A 26,170-nucleotide genomic window follows, 5' to 3' on the forward strand; every position below is an offset into this window, starting at 1 on the left:
AGGACCCAGAATATGCCGAGAAATCCTGAAAAAAAAAAAAAAAAAAAAGAACTGAGGAGGAACTGGAGAGATGGATGGCTCAGTGCCTAAAGCATTTACTGTACAAACATGTAAAAAGCCTGGCATGACTGTAAACATGAATATACCCAGCATTGGAGATAAAAAGTAGAAAGAAAAAGACATAACATTTCTGGGATTTACTAGCTGCAAGCCTAGCTTCAGGTTCAGTGAGTAGTCCAATATCAAATGAATAAGACAAATAATGATAATACAGAAGACCAGATGTCCTTTGGCCTCCGTGTACACACAGGCACTGTATTCCTAAATGAGCATACGTGCGGTATTCATACTCATGAGCAGCATTGAAGAAGAGGAGGGGGAAGAGGAAGAAAGGAGGACAGGAAGGAGGACAATAGTGATAAAAACAAAATAAAGCAGAAACTCCACTAGTTTAGCAAATACGGATTTAATATGCTCAGTTAATAAGGATATTGTGTCATGTCTTGCTGAGGTTGAACATACAAAGATTGCAGAAGGTCACCCACTTGTGTTCTGGGGATAAAATGAGCTGAGAACAAAACTAGAACCCAGTTGTTCAAGATTGTGATGAGGATATCTAGCAGCAAGTAGCCTATTTTAAACTTCAAACAATCTAGAGACATTCTCATTCCTATAGATTCAACGGCTGATATAGACATCACAGATGACCATCCTCAGTTCTTTCATAATGAACCCACATTCCCTCTTCTGCCTTGTTACAATGAAAGAAACATGTAAATGAAGTAATCTGGAAAGAAGCCCCTAGCAGTACAGAGCGTGGTCACTTCCCATTGGATGAGACTTTCTAAAAGAATCCAGGAAATGATTAAGAAACTGCAGAAGAAGTTGACAGCAGACTGCACTAGATAATTATCCTGTGCTCTTTTTTAACAGTCTCTTTTGATGCATACACACAAAGGTTTCTGTCTATATTTACCTCTGGTACCTGCTTCTGCATAGTAGGAAATCCCATGCAGATCAATGAGTGAGCTTATCACAAGTAATCTCATTGGATCCATTTTACCAAGGAAGAAACATAGATTCAGAGAAAGGAGTTAAGTTAGTAAGTTATGGAGCTAAGAAAGCAATGGTTGAGTCAAGATGGCAGCCCTTCAAGACTGGCCTGCTCAGCTCACACCCTTAAGTATTAGAGTGCGTCACAGATGAGACTTTCCTAAAAGCTTGCAATCATATAGAGGCAATTTACATAAGCCCCTCTCCCCCACACCGAGAGAGCCTGAGACATCACCACAACCCTACCACAGGCTGCTTCTCTCTTTTACTAACAAGAATAAACAAAACGTCTCTGATCATGACCTACTGTCTGCTATAAAATAACAAGGTCCCTACATCATTCTCTACCTCCACGTCCTGTTCTTTTCCCAGATAATGTCATATGGGCCTCTTCCGGATGCTCCTGTGTCATGGTTTTAAACATAGATCACAATGCCTTTGCCCATGCCACAGTCTCCATAGAATTTATTCTTCTAAAAAACAAAAACATAAATAAAGCATATTCTTCTCCTTTCTCCAAGCTTGTAAAACACCATTTCTTCTAAAAGGCTTTTAATTAAAGCTCAATCTTAAGGGTCCCAGACCCCAGTCCTCACCCATCATCATTGTTTCATCTGCTTTATCAAATGTACATCCCAAGGACATATTGTTGTAAAATTCGTGGTATATTACTATATGTTAAATTTTTCATATGCTACTAGATAATCCAAAGGGGCAGCTCTGTGTCTCCCTATGTATACACAGAACAGTATTTGGAGCCCACTAGAAACCAGTAAGTTGAGGCTCAATTGAAAAGCCAATGGATTCATGGTGGCCTTTTTATTTTGAAACCCTCACAGCTTTGTGCATCTCCTAGTCAGTTGCAAAATTCATTTTTTAAATTTCCCCAAGCTCTGGAAAAACAGTAATTTCTCCCAGACTTCTCTCTGCTGGAAACACTGGATGGTATTGACAAGGTTGCTAGGGCTGAGTCAGTGGACACTGCCCACATTCCAAACCTTTATCTTTGGCCTGCAGGAGAAAAAAGAAATTCCCAGTCCTCTCCGGGAATCCTTGTGCCAATAAACAGTCTTAGGAAGACACTGTTCCAGCACCTGCTGTTTGGATTGGCTACAGATAACCCATGAAAGAAACTGACTCTGGTCCCTGAAGTGTTCCTGATAAACACTCCATCTGTATGCAATGACAAATTATTGACTGAAAAGGAAGAGTCCTTTGTCAAGACTGCAATTGATTCTCTAAAGAAAATAAACACAGTGATTAGCCAAAAGCCAGTTCCAGTTGTTTGAAAGAAATTTTTAAAAATCATTTTAACTAGGAGTCAGAATTTCATAAGATGGATATAAAGGAAGTTGGTAAGAATTTGGTATAAACTCAATGCAGAGTTCATCTAAATCCAAAAGGATATTCTCAGTTTAGAATCATTCTTGGGCTGGGGAGATGGCTCAGTTGGTAAAGTGCCTACCATGTAACTCTAAGAGCCTAGATTTGGATTCCCCAGAGCCCATGGGAAATATGCAGGTGTGGTCACACATATTTGTACCATTCAGATAGGGAGTGGTAGAGATGGGTAGATGCTGAAAGATAACTATCTGTCCAAAGTGAATGTCATATTTAGTAAGATACTCTCAAAACACAAGGTGAGGAGAAATAGAGGGAAACACCCTGACCCCAACTTTCATACACATGTACATTCATGGCCTCCCACATTTACATATGCTACACACAAAAGCACATACATAATAAAGTAATATAATAAAAGTTATGTTTCTCTGTGAAGTTTGTTTCCACATTATGTGTTGTGCCCACCTCGGTTGGCAAGGAAAACACAACACGGTCAGATTCTTCTCAACATCCTTCATTGCAGGAACGCCTCAATGCTGCTACGGGAACCCCAGGAACCCAGGGAGGACTCCTTATATACACCCCAGCACAGGGAAAAGCTTTGTGTCCTCCTGGGATTGGTCAGTCTGCCGGCACCTTAATTTGCATGCACCCGCTCAGGAGGGGTTGGTGTCAGATTCGGGCTAGCGCCTGTGCAGTGGTGTTGTTTAAGGCCACGGTGTACCGGAAACCGGCTCCATCTTTTAGGTGTCGGCTGCCTACAATTATGTTAGTCCCTCAAAACATAATGGCATTCAAGTTTAGGCCACCTAAATGACAAACCTCTTGCCACCCTTACAAACATTGGTGGAACCAAGATGTGAAGACTGAGCTATTCAAGAAAAGAACTAGGATCTAAACCATGAGCCCTCATAGCAGAATCTGGAATTCATGTGGCCAAGCTCTGTGTGATGGATAAACACAGTTGTCAGCTTGACACACCAAACAAGAGAGAACCTCAACTGAGGAACTGCTTCTACTAGATTGGCCCATAGGCACGTCTATGGACATTTTCTTAGTTGCTGATGATGCTTAATGCCCAGCCCATTGTGGGTGATGCTCCATGGGTCTGAGTTGCATAAGAAAAATAGCAAAGCAAACGAGTAAACAGCATCCCTCTGTGAGCACGATGTCAGTTCCTGCTCCCAGATTCCTACATTGAGCCCTTGATGAGGTACTATATCCTATAGTGAAATAAATTATTTCTCTCCCAAGTTGGTTTTGGTCTGTACTCTAACATAATAACAGAAAGAAAATGAGAATTCTCTGGGACACAGGTCCAGGAAGTCTTTCTTTCAAGCAAGGATTGTATGTACCATGGCTATTTCTGCAGCCATCCCTTAATGCTAGGCTTATACCCTCACACGTGGAAAGCAGACAATAGGTGAGTTGTGTTGTAGAGCATTAAAGACTAAGGATACAGAGATGCACAGAATGGAGCTGGCTTTGTTTCTATGCAAAGGCGTTTTCTATATTCTGAAAAGGGGCTGCCAAAATTCCATGCAAAGTACATTTGTAGAAGAGCAGACAATGACATCACACTCTGCAGAGCATCTGTGAAGAGCCATAGGCCAGGAGAGCAGAGGCCTCCAGGGTTCCCTTTGAGCTGGCTGAATGGGGCACATGGCAAAGGACAGAGGAAAGCCAGCACGCTCCCACTGAGAGCGAGTTAGCATGCTCTCATCTGGAGAGCCTTAACGCAAGATCACTTGGGCCACATTTATAAACAGCATTATAAATTTAATTTTATTATTATAAACTATTGTATTAGGCAGATTCAGACAAACTGTTTTCTCCTCAGTACAGAACACTATTCTCAAATGAGATGAGGTCGACTACCCAACAAGTCAGTTTCACGTTTGTTCAAGAATTACTATTTTATCTGAACTGTAGCAAATGCAAAATAAATGGTAGCTGCTAATTTGAAATTCCAAAATGTAGCTTTTAAAAACCTTGCTATCATTCTGGAGATGGGAAATTCCCTGTGTCAGCTCTAGTTACAGGCCATTCAAATTGAGTTGCACTAAAAATTACCATATGAGATTACTGTTAGGTTATGTGTAAAAATTGACATACGAATTCCATATTCAGATCTTGGCCATAACATATTATTATTATATATGTGCAAACATTTCATTTTTTTAAAAAAAACTGAAATATAAAACACTTCTCATTCTAACCATGTCAAATTACAGACATTGGAACAGCAATATTGCCCCTGATTGCATTTCTTTAGATACATTTGCATGCAAGGTCTCTATTAAGAAAGAATATATTTGTCATTCATACCTGTAAAAGAGAAGTGACCAAAGCAGAATTGTGCAGAAGGACCTGAGTTGTGACAAGCTCCAGCAAAAGCCTCTGTGGTCTCATGCCAAGCTCTGGACCAAGTAGGCACTTCGAAACTGTCAGATGCTATTGGAAAGAGGTAGGGCCTTGATGCAGCATACTGAAGAGCTGTGTTTTCAGGATACCCAGGAGGACTCAGCCCGTGGTCAGAGCAGCTTGTTAACTTTGGATAATCCAAAAGACAAAGCCACACTAAGGCCATCTTTTAGAGCACTTCTGGAGACCACAAAGGCAAACCAAGCATTGGCTCCTGACAGTTACCTGGGTAAATCACAGAGCCTACCTCAGTCAGTAAACAGAGTGCTTAGATTGTATAACCTACTCAAGGCCACAAAAAGGAAATGGCTTACTGTAACAAAAGTGAAGACTTCTAAGTTCTAATTCTATCCTGCTCAAAGGCCAGGGATCTTACCAACCATCATGTTTCCCTTTTGGAAGCAATTGTCCTACCTCCTCTGGTTACATACTTACTAAATCATATCTGATGACTGCAGTTACATATCTTTTCTTATGGATGAGATGGTTGTGTTTATAAAAGAATAGATGATTAGATAAATAGATAATATGAGAGTAGTTGTTTCCAATTATCCTTACCTTTATAAAGGTCCTTATGTGTTTACCATGTCATCCTTCATTTGAAGAGCAAATTACATGCATATGCTTGAACACACACACACATCAAATTCCAAAAAGGTCTTTATAAATAAACATTTTAGCCAAAGTCTTTCCAAATCAAGTCTCCAGGGAAAAGGGCAATGTCCTGGCATTTCTTTTTGCACAAAACCCTCAAGAGGCTTAGCACATGAAAGCCTGTGAACCATCACTCCAAATTAACCACACCACGGATCCAAAGCTGTGATCACATTTCTTTGTGCCTGTAAGATGACTTTGAAAGCAACTTGTAGAATCAAAAACTCAAGTTAAAGGACATTTTCAGAGATTGAGTCTCCAGTTTGAAAAGACAAATGAAATCAATGCTAAAGAGGAAGAATTGCTTGGGCAGGGGCTTAGACACCAGGACCAGAACTTTTAGGCCCAAGCTCCTGATGAATTGACTTATTGTTCTAGCAAGCTCACTCCCCCCTCCCTAGAAAAGGGTTCTAAATGCTTGTTTATAAACCAAAAGAATGACTTAAACAAGTGTCCAAGACATGACATTTGAAATGAAAAAAAAAAGCCTAATTGATATGAGTATATTATGAATATACTCTAGCATGACCCATAAAACCTCCTAATTCATGTACCTTGTTACCAGAGATGCTTTAGCTTATTTATTTGAACATTGTTAACAACAACAACAAACCGAGGGAGGTTTTGAAACCCATCCATTCTAAAACTATAGATACTTCCATGTACAGTTTGTGGCATACAAATAACTAATTTTGTTCTGTTAACTGGCCATGTTTTCACACTGCCTTCTAAATGTTTGTGTTTGCACTCATGGCTCTGGGTTGCTTTGGACTTTGGTAAAAGAGCCTGTTTTGCAATGGGTTGTGGTAATATAGGGACTTACAACACATTAAAGTGCTAACCTTGAGAAACTGTGAGTGCATGGCATCCACAGCAACCCAACCCATCCCTCAAAGGCTCAAGGAAAATTGAAGAAGAAGGGATGGAAAGAATACAGAGCAGCTGGATGGGGAGGAAAGTTGTGAAATGCTAACTTAGTGACATGACATTGTTGTTCTACCAATTCACAACCACTATGGTTACCCGCACAAGATCAAGCCAGTCAAAATTCCAGCATGGGTAGAGAAAGGAACCACAGACGCCACCCTTGGAAGAGGAGCTATTGGCAATTGATGGCTGCTGAGGCGGGGAGAGTTACTCCACAGCCCTGTTGACATCCTCATACCCATGCCTTTAAGGGCAGCATTAACTAGACTTAGAAGGCTATAAATGGCCTAAGAATGGTTTGAAGTAGGAGAAATAATAGGGGCAGTAGGGAAAGTTAGAGAGAAGTAATGAGTAGTGATAGGGTAGGTGGTTATTAAGTAAAATACATTGTATAAATGTATGAAATTTTCAAAGAATAAATTATAAATAAATATATAATATACTGTATAGAAATATCAAAGAAGAGAGAGGAAGACACACACACACACACACACACANAGAGAGAGAGAGAGAGAGAGAGAGAGAGAGAGAGAGAGAGAGAGTTTTATTCAGAAGAGAACATTTTCAAATCAGTTCCTTAGATAAGGACAGAGAAGAAGAGAGTCACTCCAGAACATGATCACATTTTAGACTATTTTTCCCAGGTGAACTATCTTATTCTTTGACTAATAGCAATTACAATAACAATGATGAGGATGTGATGGTGGTGGTGGTGACTGCAGCAGCAGTTGGTGCTAGTGCTGGTACTGGTAGTAGTTACTGAAAATAAATTTTACTCTTTATTCAGTGGCTCAAGCATAAACTATGAAGAATCTGTCTGTTTCCATTGGCATCTGTGGCTCTCCAGGTCCCCAAATTGCCTCTTGCTAATTGCATCTATAATAAATTGATCAATAGAAAAGAAGATCAATTTGGCACTACAAAAATAAGACAGACTAACACCAGTACAGCCACAAATCTTCGTTATCTGATAATCTTGCCAATTATTCCCTTAAAAGTTGCTAAACTCAAAGACTAGATCACAGTGAAGCACAAAGATCTTGAGATATGTTTACAAATGAATTGAAAGTGGGGTCTGGGGTGGTAGAGAACTACAGCCAAGAAGTCAGTTGGCTGAACCTCCATCTCTAACATCAGGCAACTCATGGTATATGTTTAGGAAATCCATTATTTTTGTTTCTGGTTCCTTAAGCACTGTGTCTACCCCTGGGTGATTTTCTTACCTAAGTTTTTCTATCCAAAGCTGTGCCCAATACCCATGGCTAGAAGAATTTCAAGAGGTCTTATGGACTATGCTGTCTGGCAGCTAATGAGACTTCTCACTATCTCAGGAAAGAAGAAAGAACTACTTCTTTGTCTTGTCTTATTTTTACTTGTAAAACCAAGTCAATAGACACAGTCTTAGCAACATTGCTACCACGGATGGTCTCAGAACAAGGAGATCAAGAAACAAGACCCACTAATCAGCAGTGAATGTAAGTCCTTGACCTCCCAGAACATCCAGAACATGTAGGCTGAACATCTCAACCCAAAAAGAAGCATCTGGATAACTATACTAACTAGAAACAGCTTCTCCTACACCAGAACATTCATTTTTAGATAAGTCATGGAGTTCAACATAGGTATTCTAAAAAAGGGGGATCTCATATGCCACTGGTGTTTTTATTTGGAACAGAAATTAACTTGTAACTCAGCAACTGTGAGAAACAAGTCAAACATTTCTCCAAGAGCTACAACGAACTAACAGGTGATTCACCAATACCAACTCCTGGATATGACACACCCAATGACAAGGACATGTGCCTGTCAAATGTCAAAAAGACATCTACAGCCACATGCTTACTATAGAGATGCTCACAATAGCCAAGATGAAAAGTGCACCTAATGTAGTGCCCATTGATGGGAGAATGGATTTTAATGGTCTTGCACACAATTATGTCATCATCACAGAGTGAAGTTTCATCATGTGCATCAACCTGGATGGAAGTGGAGGACACTGTTTTAAGTAAAATAAAACAGGCACAGAAAGATGAGAACCACATGTTCTCACTTATACAAGGATGCCAAAAGTGACCTAGAAGAGACAAGGATACAAAAGTGGGTCCCAGAGCCTTGGATGAGTGTAGAGCAGGAAGAGTAGGGGAAAGGATAGGTAATGGGAACATATGCTCAATTGGGTGGGGAAATGACTTGCCGGTGTTCTAGAGCACAGTAGGGTAAATATGATGGAAAAATAAATTGAATATTTCAAAATGGCTTTTAGGATTTTTTCAATGGTCCCTCACAAAGAAATAATAAATGTCAGCGACTAGGTCTGTCAGTCACTCAGCTGACTGACACTCACTGATCACTTGTATTGAAGTAAATGCCATGCAGTAATATACCATAAATATGTGTAATTCCTATGTGCCAATTACAATATATTAATAAAGATGATCAGGTGCTTATAGGGAAAGAAGGAAGGGTTAGCAGTTGTTTATACTAGAGTTTAAGTTTGAGTATCACTTGCCTAAGTTAGAGGTCTTTGTATGTACTCAGTAAGAATTATTGCTGATTGTAGGGAGAAAGTAAAATTTGCTTTGAAAACCTGAGATAGTTCATAGATTTGATTGAAAAGCCAAATAACTAAGAGTTGAGGAGTCCTCTTTAAGAGTTTTTTTTCCCAAGATTCCTGACTCTAGTCAATCGGGTCTAAGTGGTCAGTATTGGTTCATCGCTTGCCTTCCCTCTGTTTGCTGTCTGTCTACACTGTCCCCTGGATCAGAGACATGTAAGAAATGAAAAAGAGAGACAGAAACACCAAATCTGCTATCTTGTTGAGTATCAACAAACACATAATGTTTTCCCTGCAGGGGATTTTCTTACTTTAGGAACTACATATTCTGTTATATAAAGCACAATCCAAGAATTTTGCATGAGTCAAGAGATGCCTTTGTGGAAGGAAGAAGGAAATGAGATCAAGTATCACATCCTGCAAGCCAAGCATCTCTGAAGTACACAATACATTTAGACATCTAGGAAAGGAATCTGCTGTCAAACTGAATTGCTTGTAAGTGTACTTAGGTCTTACCCCAATTACCACATGACCTTGTTTAGACAACGATGTAATGGTATTAACTACACTGCTTCTTGCTAGATGATGCACCACTAATCTAATCAGACATTAAATTCATGAAAAAAATACATCATTTATATATTCTATGAAACCTTGAAAAGAGATACATTGCATATTAAGGAGCTTAAGTTCTGCAAATAGATATAACTGGGGGGGGGTCCTTTTACTTTATATTGTTGAGTAACATTATCTGAGGTAACACAGAAAATGACATAGGCATGGCTAGAAGTTACAAACCCTGTACCTCTCCTCTGCTTGCTGGCTATCATGTATAGAACACACATGAAAAGAGAGGAGATCAATGCACCCTTCATGTGTATGAATTTGCAAAACATCTCTAGAATAAACTAGATCATTAATACAACTCCTAAAACAAATAGAATACACCACAATTACCTATTCCAGGACAAGAGAATAGCTATCTCTTTGTGTTGGGGTGCTTGACAAAAACCTGGCTACAAACTATGTGGTCCATGACCATAGGAAATTTTCAGGCTTTGGAACAACTCATGAATTCACTCACTAGGGAAAGACACTGGACATAACAATAGCTGGAGGGCTGGCGAGATGGCTCAGTTGGTAAGAGCACCCGACTGCTCTTCCGAAGGTCCAGAGTTCAAATCCCAGCAACCACATGGTGGCTCGCAACCATCCGTAACGAGATCTGGCGCCCTCTTCTGGAGTGTCTGAAGACAGCTACAGTGTACTTATATATAATAAATAAATAAAATCTTTAAAAAAAAAAAAACAATAGCTGGAAAAAATATGATCCTGATCCTTCATAGAGCTCATGGTATTGTGGGGTTGACAGATTAGCAGACAATTATTAAGAAAAACTGTCATCCTGGTACATTCACAGAAAAGCATTGGGGAGAGGCCATCAGAAAACTGTAATTGATATAAAAGGCAGATATTTGTTCATGTATACAAAATTAAAAAAAAAAAAAAACAGGAAGGACCCTGTGGCTTATGTGTGTAATAACAGGATATTATGGGGGATCCTGTCAGAGAAAAGGGAAGATCTCAAACTTTATGAGTTTGCTTCCTACATAATGTACCTCTCCAAATGACATCACTTCTCCCCCACAGCATGATACAGTACTGGGACTGTTCTCTTTTCTGTAGGGAAACAGTTGAGAGAAGTGATTTGTCTGGAGTCTGGTGGCAGCTAACTGGGAGAGTTGTGATGAATCTAGTTCTACCCACCTCCAAGCCCAGTGCTCAAATGTACTGCAAACACATTGCAATGGGTTTCTTTTTAACATATATGACCTAGAGGAAAATCACTAAGGACAACTACTGCTGGAACTCAGGACATCATAAAGTAGAGAAATAATCTTCATCAGGGAAGGGCATACCAACTGATCAGCCCTAAAAATATACAGACAAATAACAAAATATGAATTGATCAGGTTATACTTATGCATTTAGGAATATATGTGTGTTTATCATATATACATATAAAAATTTAAAAAGCTAAAAGAGACCACTAAAACTTGCAATGATCCTTGTCTGGAATTACTCTGTTTGATGCTGGCCCCTCCCCCACTGGTTCTGAGCCAGGAAGTTTCAGTTATGGCAGATATTCAGCTGACATCCTAAAGTGTACTGCCAATAAAAATTCATGGACCAAAACCAAGCAACTGTACAGAAAGAGGACTTTCCACCTGATCTTGTACCCTAGCCATGGTGACCAGTTGGTTCCATGAATTTGTGGAAGATAGACTGGCTACCAAAACCTAGCTTCTACAATCATGTTGTCACCAGTGGAATCCTGATGTGAGATTAGACCAAATGTGTTCAGGTGATAGGAAAGTATAATGCAGCACTCATGTATGGTTTACTTGCTTATATTCAGTCAGTCTTCAGCTCTGTGCAGCTGTGTAAGCTAATGAAGACCTTTTAACAACAATGAGAGCAACAAAAACAAAAGCCACACCTCTTGCAGTTGTCCAATTGAAAGTGTCCTAAATTCCTCAATGGAGATGCAATTCACAAGAACATTAGGGGTCTTTCCTATGTCATGAAGGCATTTAATGGATGAGTGTAACCTTGGGATGTGGGTATACTAGTACACCCACACAGCTTACCTTTTGTTATCAACAAATATACCCTCCTCCCTTTATACAGAAGCCTAACCACTTTCTGACCTAGAAACAACCAAGGCAGTGGCCCAAACCTTTGTATTCTTTGTATTCTCATGTGTTCCAGACAAGAAAGCCATTGGATATGGTTTGCAAATGTGCCAAGTCAGTGTCTTTAATTATCTTGCTGACATGCAAGAAGGGTCCTGGGACTAGGAGCTGCACAACAGTTGTCCCCTTGAGTGTGGTGTCTGTGGCACAGTCACAGAGAGCTTCTAGATTTAAGCTTGAACTGCCTTTTAATTGGGTGGTTAAGTATTGCCTCCCACCCACGCTTGCTACTAGCTTAGCCTCAGGCTACTAATTACCAGCAAGGCAGGTCAGTTGTTGAGTGTGCACCAACTCCATCATTTCTGACATCCTTACACAGTGACAGGTCTGCCCTTTTCCTTTTTGCAAATCTGGGTTAGCCGGGGTTTGGCTTCATTTTCATGAATGCAGATTCCTCAGCATTGCCATCAGTGACTTAAATTATTCAGCTAGATGTCCTGCAGGTAAAATGTGCCTGTCCAGTCAACACATATTTATTCAAGCTCCTTCTGCACACAGCCTTCTCCTAGGCTCTGCACATACAGAGGAAAGTTGAATGCCTAAGTTCTTGTCCGTATAAAAGCTACTACTGTCCAGTAAGTAGTGGTCTAATCAGATGAAGTAGAAATAAATACAAAATGTGCTCTAGGCCAAAGGAAAAGAATGCTATGAATGAAAAAAAAATGGGAGAATCCAGTTCAAATGTAGAAGAGAGGACCAGAAAGGGTTTGCAGAGAGAAAGACTAGTCCTGTGGCTCAGAGGTAGGACACTAGTCTAGCATTGATGAGGCCCTGGGTTTGATCTCTAGGGAAAAAGATCAAATAAAAAGTTGTTAATCACAATTAGTTGTCACCTAAATTAGAAGATGGTTATTTGTGGCTTCTAGGTCACAACAGAAAGTAGGAATATCCATGTAGCAATAGCAGACAAGTCCACAGTGCAGGGCTACTGGAGTCAGAGCTGAAAGAGAGAACATAGGAGTACAGGAGAGGGAAATGAAGATGAAGTCAAAGAGGAGAAAAGACCCTGTCTGCCATGTTACAAACCTTGCATTTTGTTTGGCATATGTAGAAGTCAGTGAGAAGCTAACTCAGACCGTGACCCACCAGTCAGCGTCCAGCATGCGTCAGGGAGCATCCTAAAACCCAAGAATTTGCCAATATGGGGAAACATCAGGCTTCCTCTGACTTCCTGGAGCTGAGGTGGAAAATTACCAAATGTGGGTGTGATCTCTTCCACCTGGGAACAGATCCCTCTGCTTTTCCATGGAGAATCAAAGAAGGGAGTCCAGGTAGCAGCTGTATGGTAGCTGCAATGAGACCTTTGAGTAAACTGGGATTTGGCAGTGGAGAGCAGCCCTCCTAGTTTCATCTCAGAAAGGCAAGTGTACTGGGGTTTTCATTTGCTTTTAATATTTTTCCTTCTTGCTACAGTGGTGATGGCTTTGCATGGCTCCGTTATTTCATGTCCCCAGTGGTCTAAAGAAATACTGAGTGACTGGGCTAGAGCTGAACCGAGGCTGATAGCCCAGAAATGACTGATGCAGGGCAGTGCCTGAAAACTCTCCCGAGCTCTGCATATCCAGGCTGCATATAGGCACAGCCTCAGGCGGAAAGGAAGCTAGCTCTCCAGACTCCTAGCAACATATCCTTTTCACTTCCCAACCCATGTTTATCCTTCTTTTTCCATTTCTTCACACACTACCTGTGCAGAAGCACATGCATGCGCGCGTGCGCGCACACACACACACACACACACACACACAAGGGCACATTATTTTTCAAAGCAAAACTAATACCAATTGTATCCCAAAGAGAATGAATTCTCAACTTTTCCTTCTCTCAGTGCGATTCCAGGCTCATCTCTTTTGGAGTCCAAAGAAGGCAATAAATGCCCACATTTCTTTGGAATCCTGACCCTGGACTTCCAGAGTAATGTCTAAAAATCCTCATTTCTATGTATTATCATCCAGAGTTTTGTCAGTTGTGTGTGCATTTGTCTTTTTACTTTCCTCTTTAAAAGAATGGACTCAAAAGTATGTCATTCAATTCTAAGTCTGCTCACCTCTCTATGAATGGGGGACTGTGCAACCCAAGGAAGATGTATTGGTCTCTAGAGCCCTTTCATTTATGGGACCCATAAGAGGCAGGATGTCCTTGTGGTGGAGGGGCATTGGATACAGATAGATATGGGTCAGATACAGTCACCATTATACAACAATGACAAGTTACCCTCTATACCTCTTAGTGCTTCTCATCTTGAGAATGGAGATGACAGCACTTCCTGTTGTTGTGAGATCTAGCACCTTGATGATAAAGATGATAGTTATTCTATGATGTTTCTACTTCTCATTCTGTTAGGACCCGGAGAGAGACTGGAGATGTAGAAGGGAAAATATCATAGACTGAGAGAATCGGTCTTCTTTTCTCTTCAAAGGTAACTTTTTAATTCAATATAACTACCTCCTGAGCAAAAATCCTTTAGCCGGGTCTCACATGGAATGGCAACCAGAGTCCCTTATGTAAGTGAAGACATAATTATTACCACAAGCAACAGAAGTAGGGCTCCCACTCTCATGCTCCCATGCTCACTCGCAGCTGCCAGAGCCAGGCTGTCAGAAAACACTTCCTTGATCTGCCTCTAGAGAGCTTGTAGCCTAAATTTAACTCCTTCCACTGAGGGAGAGGGCAAGGAAAGGAGAGAAAGATCCACACCCTGGAACCTCTAAAGAAACAAGCTATAGTATATTTTGCAATTATATATATATATATATATACTATATGTGCATTTAATTGCTTCCCAAATGGCAGAAGGGAAGCTTAAGACTTAGGGAAAAAAAAAAAAAAAACTCTTTGGGATTGGCTGTCACCAAAGTCAGATCGTGGAAGAAATGATGCAGGTGTTTTCCAGAAATCCGAAGTCCATTTGCAAAATAAATATGAATACCACCACAGCTTCCTATCCAGGTCTTCAGTAATGTCACTGATTTGGTGACATATCAATGTTACCAGACTAGAGATAATTGGGTCTCCATCACCTGGAATTCCATGAACCTATTAGCTATATCAGGGGCCATGCTCCCAAACCCCATAGATTCGGTTCTAAAGCAAATTACTCTCCAAGGGCATAGAAAAAGGTAAAAATCTTCTTTAAAACTCTCCTCCTTACAAATAAAGTGATTTTTCAACTACAACAGAAACTAGACTGCTTAAGGATATATGTGATAAATATGTCGAAGGCTTATACACTGAAAACTTATGAAGCATTTGTTTATATGAAAAAAAATTAAAGCACATTATATAGAGATATATACAGAATCTGTACATTGCTAAGATATTAATTCTCAAGCTCATACCTCGATGTACCTACTTGCAAAGAAAATCTCAGATGTTTGGAGGAACTGACAGTGTGATTGTTAACATTTTAAAAATACAAAAGTTTCAGGATCCAAAATACCTTAGAAAAATAAGAGCAAATTTGGAAGACTTGTACCACCTAATTTCCAGATGCATTTAAAGTTACAGATAATTTTTCAACCTCAGCACTATTGACATTTGAGGAATGAGTAATTATTTTAAAGAGACTGGCCTGTGCATTATGGGATGTTTAGCTGCATCCCTTATCTCCACCTATTAGCTGTATAAGCCCCTAGTTGTCACAATCAAAAATGTTCCCAGATATTATCAACTATCCATCTGGGAATCCAAATCATCATTGCTTTAGAGCCACTGGGCTGTAATGATCAAGACAGCAGCATACTTGCCTTGAAATAAACAAGCCAGTGAAACAGAACGGTAAAGCCTACAAATATACCCAAACGTACATGCCCAATTGACTTTTGACAACAATCCAAAGGCAACTCACTTGGGAAAATGCCATTTCAACAAATGGCATTTTAACTATTTGATATCAATTGGCCAATAACAGAATGCCGATTCAATGCAAGCCTTATACAACACATGAAAATTAACTCGGAATGAACTTTATATGTAAATATAGTGTAAGACTGACAGATTCTGGCAATCATCCCAAAGAAAGTAATTTAAAATGTCTGTGACTAGGCCTAGCCAAAAAGTCTGTTAGTTGCAACATACGTGAAAGAGAAAGGTTTATAAACTGGATGCCATCAGAACTCCAAACTTCTGTCCTACAGAATTTACTAGTATAAAAATAACAAAGAAACTGAGTGAGAGAAGACATTTTTCAGATCATAAGTCTCAAGGGTCATAAGAAACCAAACAACCCAATGAAAATGAATAGAAGATCAGACTAGGTACTCCTTCATGAAGATGTTATGGGAATTCCAAATAAGCACTTGTAAGGATGTTCAGTGTCACCAATTGTCAGAGAAATGAACATTAAAATGACAGTGTCATTCCAGTGGCTAAAATAATGATTGCCATGGGACCTGTTGATCAGCAAGGGGAAGTCAAGCCTCTAAAGCATTGCCGCTGGGAACAGAAGCTCCTACAATCACTTTGGAAGGCAAGGAAGTCCCTGCTTCCTTAGGTGTACGTACACAGTGTTGACTTGTAGGAAGAAGGAATACGGTACCACTAGAATGGGGAACTTAGCAGTATAGAATCTCTGTGCTAGATGACAGAAGTACAGTTGTTCCCTTTGAAGGGTAGTGAGGACAAGTGTGCTCTGTGTCACTCCCCTGCTTTCCAGAAGTTGACTGGAGGCTTTTTGTAACATTTGTAGCTTCTTGCCTTTATTATCCCATGGCATCCTTCCACAAGTCTGTGTCTTGATCACTTTTTTGTAGCACTGATAATGATGTTACTAAGCAGATAAATACTGCCTGGTGATAGGGAAAGATTATGGAAAACAGGAAGAGTTTTGTTGTTTAATTTTAAAGATTAATTTATTTAATGTTTTATTTGAAGACAGTTTTGCTGTCTTCAGACACACCAGAAGAGGGCATCAGATCCCATTACAGATGGTTGTGAGACATCGTGTGGTTGCAGGGAATTGAATTCAGGATCTCTGGAAGAGCTGTCAGTGCTCTTAACTGCTGAGCCATCTCTCCAGCTCCCCAGGAAGAGTTTTTATAGAGAGAAGCCAGGAACTTTTAGTGGCTAATTGGTTTGTTCTCTATCAACTATAATGATAAGTTTGTGTGTTTATACACAGGTCAAAAGTAATCAATGTGTAAAGATTGCATTTCAGTTATGCTTCTCCAAAGCTGCTTTTTAAATAACTTGTGCATAATTCCACTCATAGAGGATTAGAGTCCTTCCTAATGACCTTATTTAACTTGATTAGCTCTGTATATACCCTAGTTTCAAGTCATCACATTCTGAGGTCATCTGAGCTAGAGCTCCAACCTATTTTTGGAGAATATAATTCAAATCATAATACCCATCACATAGCCCAGGAATTCTATTCCTGAGAATTTATCCAACACAAATTAAAACACTTATCTACATGCTTACAGCTGCTTTATCCAGAATAGCCACAAGCTAGAATCTAATCAAATATCCATCAATGAAATCAGCAAATTGTGGTATATCTATACAATAAAATAGCACTTTGCAATAAGAATGGATTAACTTACTGATCCTAAGATGATAAAGATGTCAAAATAAATTGTACTGGGTAATAAAAGCCAGACAAAGAGGAACAAATCTTTCCCAACACTATTTCTATACAATTCAAGAAATTGTAAAAACAATTTATTGTGACAGGACACAGACGAATAGATATCTGGTGATAAGGGAGCTTGAGAAGAACAGGGTAAGTTGTTGTAAAGAAAAAGAAGGAAATTTGGGGGTGGGCTGTCTGGCGTGTTCACTAAGTTGATTAAATAACAAGTTCATGACTTTATACGTATGTCAAAACTAATCAATAAGCATAGCTTATTTTTCAATTATATCTTTCCAATGCTATTTTTAAAATAACTTGTACCTAAGGCAGGATACCTGATAATGCAAACAGCGAAGAGTTGCCATGCTAATCTGATGATTTGGTAAAGTCTGGAAACTTTAATTAAAGGACACCACTCCACTACATTTAAAGAATTGAAATTAATATTTCTATGCCAGCTGTCATCTGGAAACACATCATGAAATCGCAGTGAACTATGCCACAGATGAAATGCTCCTATCTGGAAGAGGTATGCCATTTCAGACTGGAAGAATAACACTTGCCAACGGTGGCTACTCCTACAAACTAGGTGGGAGACATAAATGCTGCCCAAAGAGAAGAGCTTCCAGGCTCAAATGTACTGCCAATGCCACATCATCTTATGTGTTCAATGTGATATACCAAGCTCAGACAAGTGTCTTGATCTCTGTGTGCAATGTGAATGAGATGCGCTCCTGATCTACAAGGATCTCCTAATCTGATGGGTGAGGGCAGAGGCTAGACGCTCTCAACCTACCAGAATGCTATTTGATCAAGGGTCTATGAGTAGTACTTTCCAAGTGCCAGAAAACAAGAAGAAGAAAGTGGGTAGGGCTGTCACTTCCAATCACTTCCGTCTAGAGCTGAACAGAATAAAACCTGCCAGAAATATATCAACTGTCAGATATGATCTATAATTGTAATCCCAACATTTAGGAGGTGATATCAGAAGGATCCAGAGTTCAAGGGCATCCTCAGCTACATAATGAGCTGGAGGCCAACAACCTGAGCTACATGAGACTCTGTGTCATGACAATAACAACAAACAAGTATGTAACTTGATAGACTGCCCAGATCAGTATCTCATATTTGCTATCAATATGTATCATGAGGCATGGAGAAGAAAATGTTCTCTTCCTTGGTGCTGGTATGGATGGTTAGAAGTTATTCCTAGAAACTGTAGGATTTTTACCTCCTATATTTTAAACATGTGTAAGTTTAAATGTAGTTCGATTTGTTGGAGTTTAAGATACAAGGAAACAAAGAATATAGAGTCTGTAGTTTGGAAAATCTTTACTTAAACTAGACATTTTAATCAAACCAGTATAAGTAGATGTAGTAATGCTGGCAGAGTCACTTATAGGATAGACCTGTAACTTGCTTTCTGTGTAGATCTCCATGGGGGCGGGGCAATTCAATCTTTTTCTACATTTACAAAAAGTTCATTCATCAGCAAGATGACAGGAATAAGAGCCTCCCTACTAAACATAAAAAATTAATGCAGAAAATACTTGTACTTGATAGGTATATGTCTGCACAAAGAGCTCTTAAGGTAGTAAGATATGGTTTCTGGCCTCAAGATAGTATTTTAGTCCAATGAGAAAGACATTTGGTCACTGAAAATGGGGATGAATCTTATATCAGACATGACACATACCAGAGGGACACATTGAAAGGAGATAGCCATAAAAGTGGTCTTCATAGGGAGATCAGATAACTGAGGGAGTAAAGGCAAGATCACTCTTGATTTAGCAAATAATGGGAGGTAAGTCTGCTAGAGAACAGAGTTCTAGTGAGAGAGAAATAAAAGAAATGTAAGGTGAGGAAAGAGAAGCCATACCACAGCAAATGGCTTCCTAAACTACACAAGAAGCATGGGAATGACTCTGAAATATTACTAATACAAAGCTGCTATCAGAAACTGTACATGAAAATGAACAAGGCTGTCATTCATAGTGTTCGGTTTAAATGTTGCTAGTATCATCACACATACATGGATTCAGGTTGGTTTGTTGTGCCCAGGCTGTAAGCTCAATACCAGGACACAAACACACATAACCTGTCAAAGATACATTATAGTCTTGAGTGTGAAGCCTCATGGCTCTATGGGACACTCAACATTTAGAAACTTAACCACCACTACTGTGGCAGGGACTGATGTTCATGCCTTGACTTGTATTAATTTGTAGGTCATCAGAGTCCATAAAGCTCCAAAGAAGATGGTCTACCATTTTTGCTTTTCCTTGCAGGGAAGCAAACATGTTCAGAGTGTTGATTAATTTTTGAGGAAGACAGATCCTAATGTTTTGTTTATCCTTCGATATTTATTCTCTCATCTCTCTCATCTCTCTCATCTCTCTCTCTCTCTCTCTCTCTCTCTCTCTCTCTCTCTCTCTCTCTCTCTCTCTTTCACACACACACATTCACTAATATATTACAAAGTGGTCAAACATTGGGCCAAAAATTCAACATGGGCCATTTGTGGAGGTGCCAGATATGTAAATGGGAAGAATCCCAGGGTAGAAGAAAGGGTCCTTTGATGACTATCAGGGATGAACGGTTACACTTTTTTTTTTAAAGAATTTACTTAGTTTTTGTTTGTGTTTGTGTCTGTGTGTATGTACATGTGCTTGGTTCCCATAGAGGCCAGAATAAGCATCAAATTCCTTGGAGTTTGAGGCACTTGTGAGCTGTTTGATCTGAGTGTTTATAACAAACTTTAAGTCCTCTAAGAGGGCAGTGAGCATTCCTAACCACTAAGCCATTTCTGTAGCTCAACATGTGCCATTTTTAATTCCCCTTTTGGATAGAAATTGAAATCACTGAATTTGAGGCCCTCAGAAGAATTGCATACATTATGCTCAGTGGAAGAAAAGAGAGTGCGCACCCAAAGGCTTCAAAAAGGCTATTCCTAAGAGACAGCCCGCCAATTATGCTAAATTACACCTTTGGTTTCTCATCTAGAAAGATAACAAGATATAGAATGTGCCCAATTATTCTTAAATATTCAAGTTCTTCAATCTTTGATAGCCACAAATGCTTAGTTGATTTATTTAAAACAAATACCTTCATGAACCAGCCAGGGTCATTTCATAACCCATAAAGATCTTTTATGAATTTAGTAAAACTGATTTATTAATTTTTAAATGAGTAAAAGAATTAACAAACAATATTTTATAATATTGGATTAAAATAATTGCGGTTTCTAGAAACTCATTTATCTAAACCAGTGTTAGCACAGGTTGCTGTAAATAAAATTACCATATAATGAGTCACAAAGCATAAAAACAACCTGAAATACATAGCCCAATATTCTAGATCCATAGTCCATATTTAGAGGGACACAATTCTATGTGATATAGCTCCAAATATTTGAAATTTTATAGAAATCATATGCTTTTTGTGGGGGCGGTATGGGCTTTTAAAATGGTAGCCATGAAAAGGAATGTAAGAAAAAACTTCTCACCCAAAGGTTTTAGTATATCTTGGTGATTGATCAAATTCATCAGTATAGTCCTAGATGAATGATTTTCTGTCTCAGAAGTTTAAATTTTGAATTCTAGGTCCTCTTATAAAACATGTTAGAAAAATAAATCCATTCAGTTGCTTATGCAAAACTAGCTTATGGAACCTATTCACTGCACTATTTTTCTTGCATTAATTATATATATGCCCTAAGCTTAACTGATATGATAAAGAAACATAAGATGAAGGCATGCATTCCAATAAGTCAGGAATAACAATAAACTATTTAGCCAAATACAACACTCTCATTGCTGCTTCAGAGTGACTTCTTGAAAATAGAACAGCAATCAGAGATGTCTTGCCATAATCCAACTGTCAAAATAGCATCTATTGAATTGCCTATTTACAGAGAGCTTCCAGCAATTAAATTAGACCAATATAGCAAATTTTATTGATTATCAACAAGATACAAGTCCTGCACAAAATGCCATAAAACAAATAAACAAACAAACAAACAAAACAAAAAATAAACATTATATAAGACATGGGTGCTATCTTTAAGAATTTTACTAAAACTTCTAATAAAGTTTAAAATACAAAATTCCAAGAAAGTAATATAACATATTTCACATTGAAAAGCTACATAGTTCAACAATAACAATGTATTCTATGTTCACTAAGCATCTATTATGTGATAAACATGATACATGCACTGAAAGTAAAGAGAGTTATTTACTATGCTTGGTCTCTCAAAAAAATCTTACTTTAAGAAAAATTGGAGGCTGGAGACATGGCTCAGCAAAACACTTGCTATTCTTCCAGAGGGGCCAGGTTCTTCTCCCTACACCAACATGGTGTCTCACAACCTCCTATAACTCTAGTTCCAGGAGATCCAATACCCTTTGGCTCCCATGCACACATTCATACATGCTGGCACTCATACATACACACAAATAAAAGTCAAATTTTTACAAGTATAATGTCCTAGATAGTTGTGGCCATTTGAACCCTGTCTTCTAAGCTTGTGTTCATTAAATAACCTTGAGAAATGCTAGTTTCAAACAATGCTTAGTCTAAATTTTTCAAATAAGGGCAACCTATCACTGCCACTAGGGAAATCCGAATGAGGACATGGATTTTAATCAAAGCATGAGATGATAGATAAGCCTTGGACTGAGAGGTGAATCCAAGGAAGGAGATGTTTTAAGCAAGATGCAGCTGAGAAGCACATATGGAAGGAGGGCCATTGTTAAAATAAGTGGCTCTCTTGGCCAGAGACTATGAGACACCACGGTGGGAAATTAAATGTGACAGATGAATTGAGAGTAGTACTAGGGGACTGAACACCACAGTGCTAAGATTTCATTCTTCATTAATAAAAGGATATGAGTAGTGCACATGATGTCAGAATACACATCCAATCCTAGAACTTGAAAGCTGGAGCCAAGACTTCCTGTTGGAGGCCAGCATGGGCTCCATGAGACCCTGTCTCAATAGAAAACTATTTTCTATTTCACTATTTCAGCAAAGTGCCATAAACACAACTAGAGCAATAGAAAGACAAGTTGACGAAAGCAGGAAAGCCATATTCTAAAGAAACAGCTTCAGCCTTGAATATGGTTGGCAAAATAACAGGACCTAAACTCCATGTCTCAGTCAGAGAACCATGCAATATGATATAACATGAGATAAAAAATACTTAGAAAAACATTCTAAAAATTGTCTGCTCTTCATTTCATGAGGCTTGAACATGAGGATGGACATGGAAGATCATGTCCAGCCTGAACCATGTACTGAACTGACATAAACAACTACACTTACTTTGGGGACTATTGTTACTGCTTGTTACTGTTATGGTGATGGTGCTGCCATGCCCTAGCCCATTCAAACTTCCTCAACAATCTTATAAACTAAATAACTTCCAACAGCTGAAATGTCTTTCTTTCAATTACATAGAATAGAAATCTTGGAAGCACCAAGAAATTTGACACTGGCTGAGGCTTGTTTCCTGCAGCACAGACAGCCCCCTTTATGATAGAAGATCAAGGAAACTCATCAAGCTCTGCTTTATAAAGTAATGCAACATACATATAACCCCACTCCTAGGGGGTTTGTCTTCATGACACAATCACTTACCAAAGGACCCACCTCCTGATGCATCACCCTTGGGATTAGAATTTCAACATATAAATTTGGGGCAGCCACATTCAGATTCTAGCTTGATAAGACATCCCAGATCAATGACACTATTATACTGATCATTCAGTACCCAAAATGAAACATGCTCCAAATGTTGTAGTTCAAGGAAACAATGATCACACTCAGGATATTTGGAACATTCAAGGGAGCAAATAGATACTGTGTGCATGATTGAGTCCTGGGATCAGAGCACTCCCTGAAGACAAGCTCTCCTCTGGTGACAGGTAACATTCTTTCTAATGCCCAATGTCCTGTTAGCTCTTAACTTTATCAACGTCTATGGGATCTAAAGGAAGAAGTATGCAATATTTCCTTCTTTTCTGACCTCATTGAAAAACACAATTGAAAAGGGTTAGAGTGAGTAGTGGCCTATCCTATCTCCCCCTTCATATTTTAGGGCTCTGTTCGAAAAACTCAGACCATATAGACAGGAATTTAAATTCATTTTCTGAAACTCCTGGGATGCATTCTTCCCATCAGCAAATCATGGGAAATTTTACATTTCCCCCTCTCTTCTTGAGAGCCTCCTGGCTCCTTGTCATTGTCGCCAGCTGGATTATAGTCCACTAATGGCAATGGATTCCAAAGAGACAGAAGGCTGTTTTCGATCCATTCATTATTTTAATGACAACGAATTGCCCCATAAGCCTTGTTAAAATCTCATTTAATCTAGGAAAAAAATAGATGCAGCGAGACACTTAAGCAGGAACAAGGTATTATCAGCATCCATCAAAGCAAAAATAATGGAGTGGAAGGAGACTCAAAGAGGCAATCCTAGGGGAATTTGACTATTGTGGCATGAGCCAGAGTTAGACATTTAACAACTTCACATTAGGTACCTCATTGTCAAGCCTTAATTTACCAGACACACATACATGCAAAAAACTTGTATAATTTTTCTCAAACTTTATATGCAAGTGGTTACAAAAACCTTAATGCAAAGTGTACAGACACAAAGAGAAAGAAGTAAAGGAAAAGAGATCGTGCACGGCTCTAGCGGTCATTTAAGAATAGTCCCCTTAGCTTAGCCATGAGCATGCTAAGACTGAATGGAGAACTAAAGCTGTGTTTTCCTTAACAAGGTAAATTGCCTCAATACTACCTAAACACATTTCACCAAGAGTTGCTATTCTAGTGTTAGATTTATCACATGTTGTCTGCATGATTCTAGAAAACTGGCTAAATGTCATGCTTCAGTTTCACCACCTGCAAAATAGGGTTGACAATATCACCTAGCTCATGATGTTATCGTAAGGATTAATATGAGATGCACACACAAAATGCTGTCCACATATCAAGCACTTGAAAGGTGTCAAGAATTGCTACTGTTCTGTGTGATTGAAATTTGAATCCAGTGTCCCTGAAGAGAAAGATAAGCCCCATGCTTCTCTCTACTGGTTCTGTTTCTTACATAGCTTCCCTTTTTCTCTTTTATTATGTGTCTTATAAACATGGAATATGGAATCAGAGACCTAGACTTCAGTCTTGCCCATTCCTGAGCTCTAGAATGATGACCCTGGACAAGTATTTAACCAATCTAGCTCTTGATGCCTTCATCTAAACAATAGAGAGTGAAATCAGTGGTGTGTGGAGTTTTAGCCATCTGCTGTGGTGATGATTCTCAGGGACAGAGCATAGACCGGCTGCCTAGGTTCTTTGTTAGGGATTTTTAGTTATTTCAAGAAGCTTCTAAATGTTCAACTCCACTGATCATATCTCTCAGGGTCTAGCTGCGAAGTTCTGAGCTCTCCACCCTTTTCAGATTTCTTTGTTAACCTCGTGTAACTCCTCGTGATTTGAGAAAGATGAAACCCGCTGAAGAACCCACTTACCTCATCTCTCATTGTTACCAATCATCATGGATCACACACTACTTCCTGATCTTCCCATGTGCTTCTAAACTACTTTTGAGAATCTTAGTTACGGGTGAATATGAACTAATGTTACTCAAAGGATTTACAGCTGTCTACCCAAACTATTTTTACTTTCAATGTCATGTATCTAAACTATGTATGTCACCAAAGAGACAAGTGAAAACTCTGGTCCTAAAATTCAGAGTATTGGTGTTTGTAAAACAGTCTCTGAAGTACTCATTAGATTTTCAAACATTTGCTTTGAGACATGGCCTTATTTTGTAGACCAGAATGCCTTCAGACTTACAGTGTTTTTGTATCACTCTCTTCCCAGAGCTGTGATACAGGCAAGCATGACTAAGCCCAAATGTATGTTTTCCAATGTGTAAGAAGATATTTTACATACTTTGTCTTTTTCTGAGAGATTCCCTTGGCTAGTTCAGTACAACCTACTACAAGTCTAGGAATAAGTTACCATATTATCGATGCTTTACAAATAAGGAAAAAGGCATGACTCCATCAAGGTCAAGTGTATAATTTTTCTGACCTCTGACACCAGAATTTGATCTTCAAACTGTATTTATAATGTTCAGGGTTTTTTTTTTCTTTTCAAGTAGTACTTTATTATACTATAGATATTAATTTAGACTTCATGTCTGTGTAACAGATGTGTAAGATCACTAAATCTATTGAAAACCCTCAACAGGAATACTGATGTTTCTTACAGATCCTGCCCAACAAAGCTATTACTGAAAATTTATTTAGACATGTGCATGTTTAAATAAATTGACTTAGCATATGCAACTATGTATAAATCCAGAGATCTTTCATTGCTCAATTTTCTATCTTCAGATTCAATTTTACAGTAGGGAAGAAGAGAAACATTTGCTATCTTGAGACCAGCATCTTGAGACCGTATAAAGATAATTTCTTTAATTTGCCCCAGATATTTGTATTAAAATATCTTGCATGTGCCCTACTCGTCAGCAAGAACGACGCTGCAACAGGATCCTTCTGGACACGTTTATTGGGAGAGCTTGATTGCAGAGACAAAGAGACCCCAAGCCCAGAACTGGTGTTGCTTATATAGGCCTAGGAGAGGAGTGTCTCACACCCGGATTGGTTGTGCTTGGGCTTTGCTTACCACCTCATTTGCATGCCTACATCTGATTGGTTAACTTCTCTCTCATCTGATTGGTTAACTTGTCTCTCATCTGATTGGTTAATTTTGGTTAATTCTCAAAACCTCATCTTGGCAAAAAACACTTTACTGCCTATGCATGCGTGGTGGCCAGCAGTAGCCAGCATCACCCTGCAACGGCACATGTGACTT

The sequence above is a fragment of the Mus caroli genome, chromosome 11 (genome assembly GCF_900094665.2).
Source record: "Mus caroli chromosome 11, CAROLI_EIJ_v1.1, whole genome shotgun sequence".
NCBI lineage: Eukaryota > Metazoa > Chordata > Mammalia > Rodentia > Muridae > Mus > Mus caroli.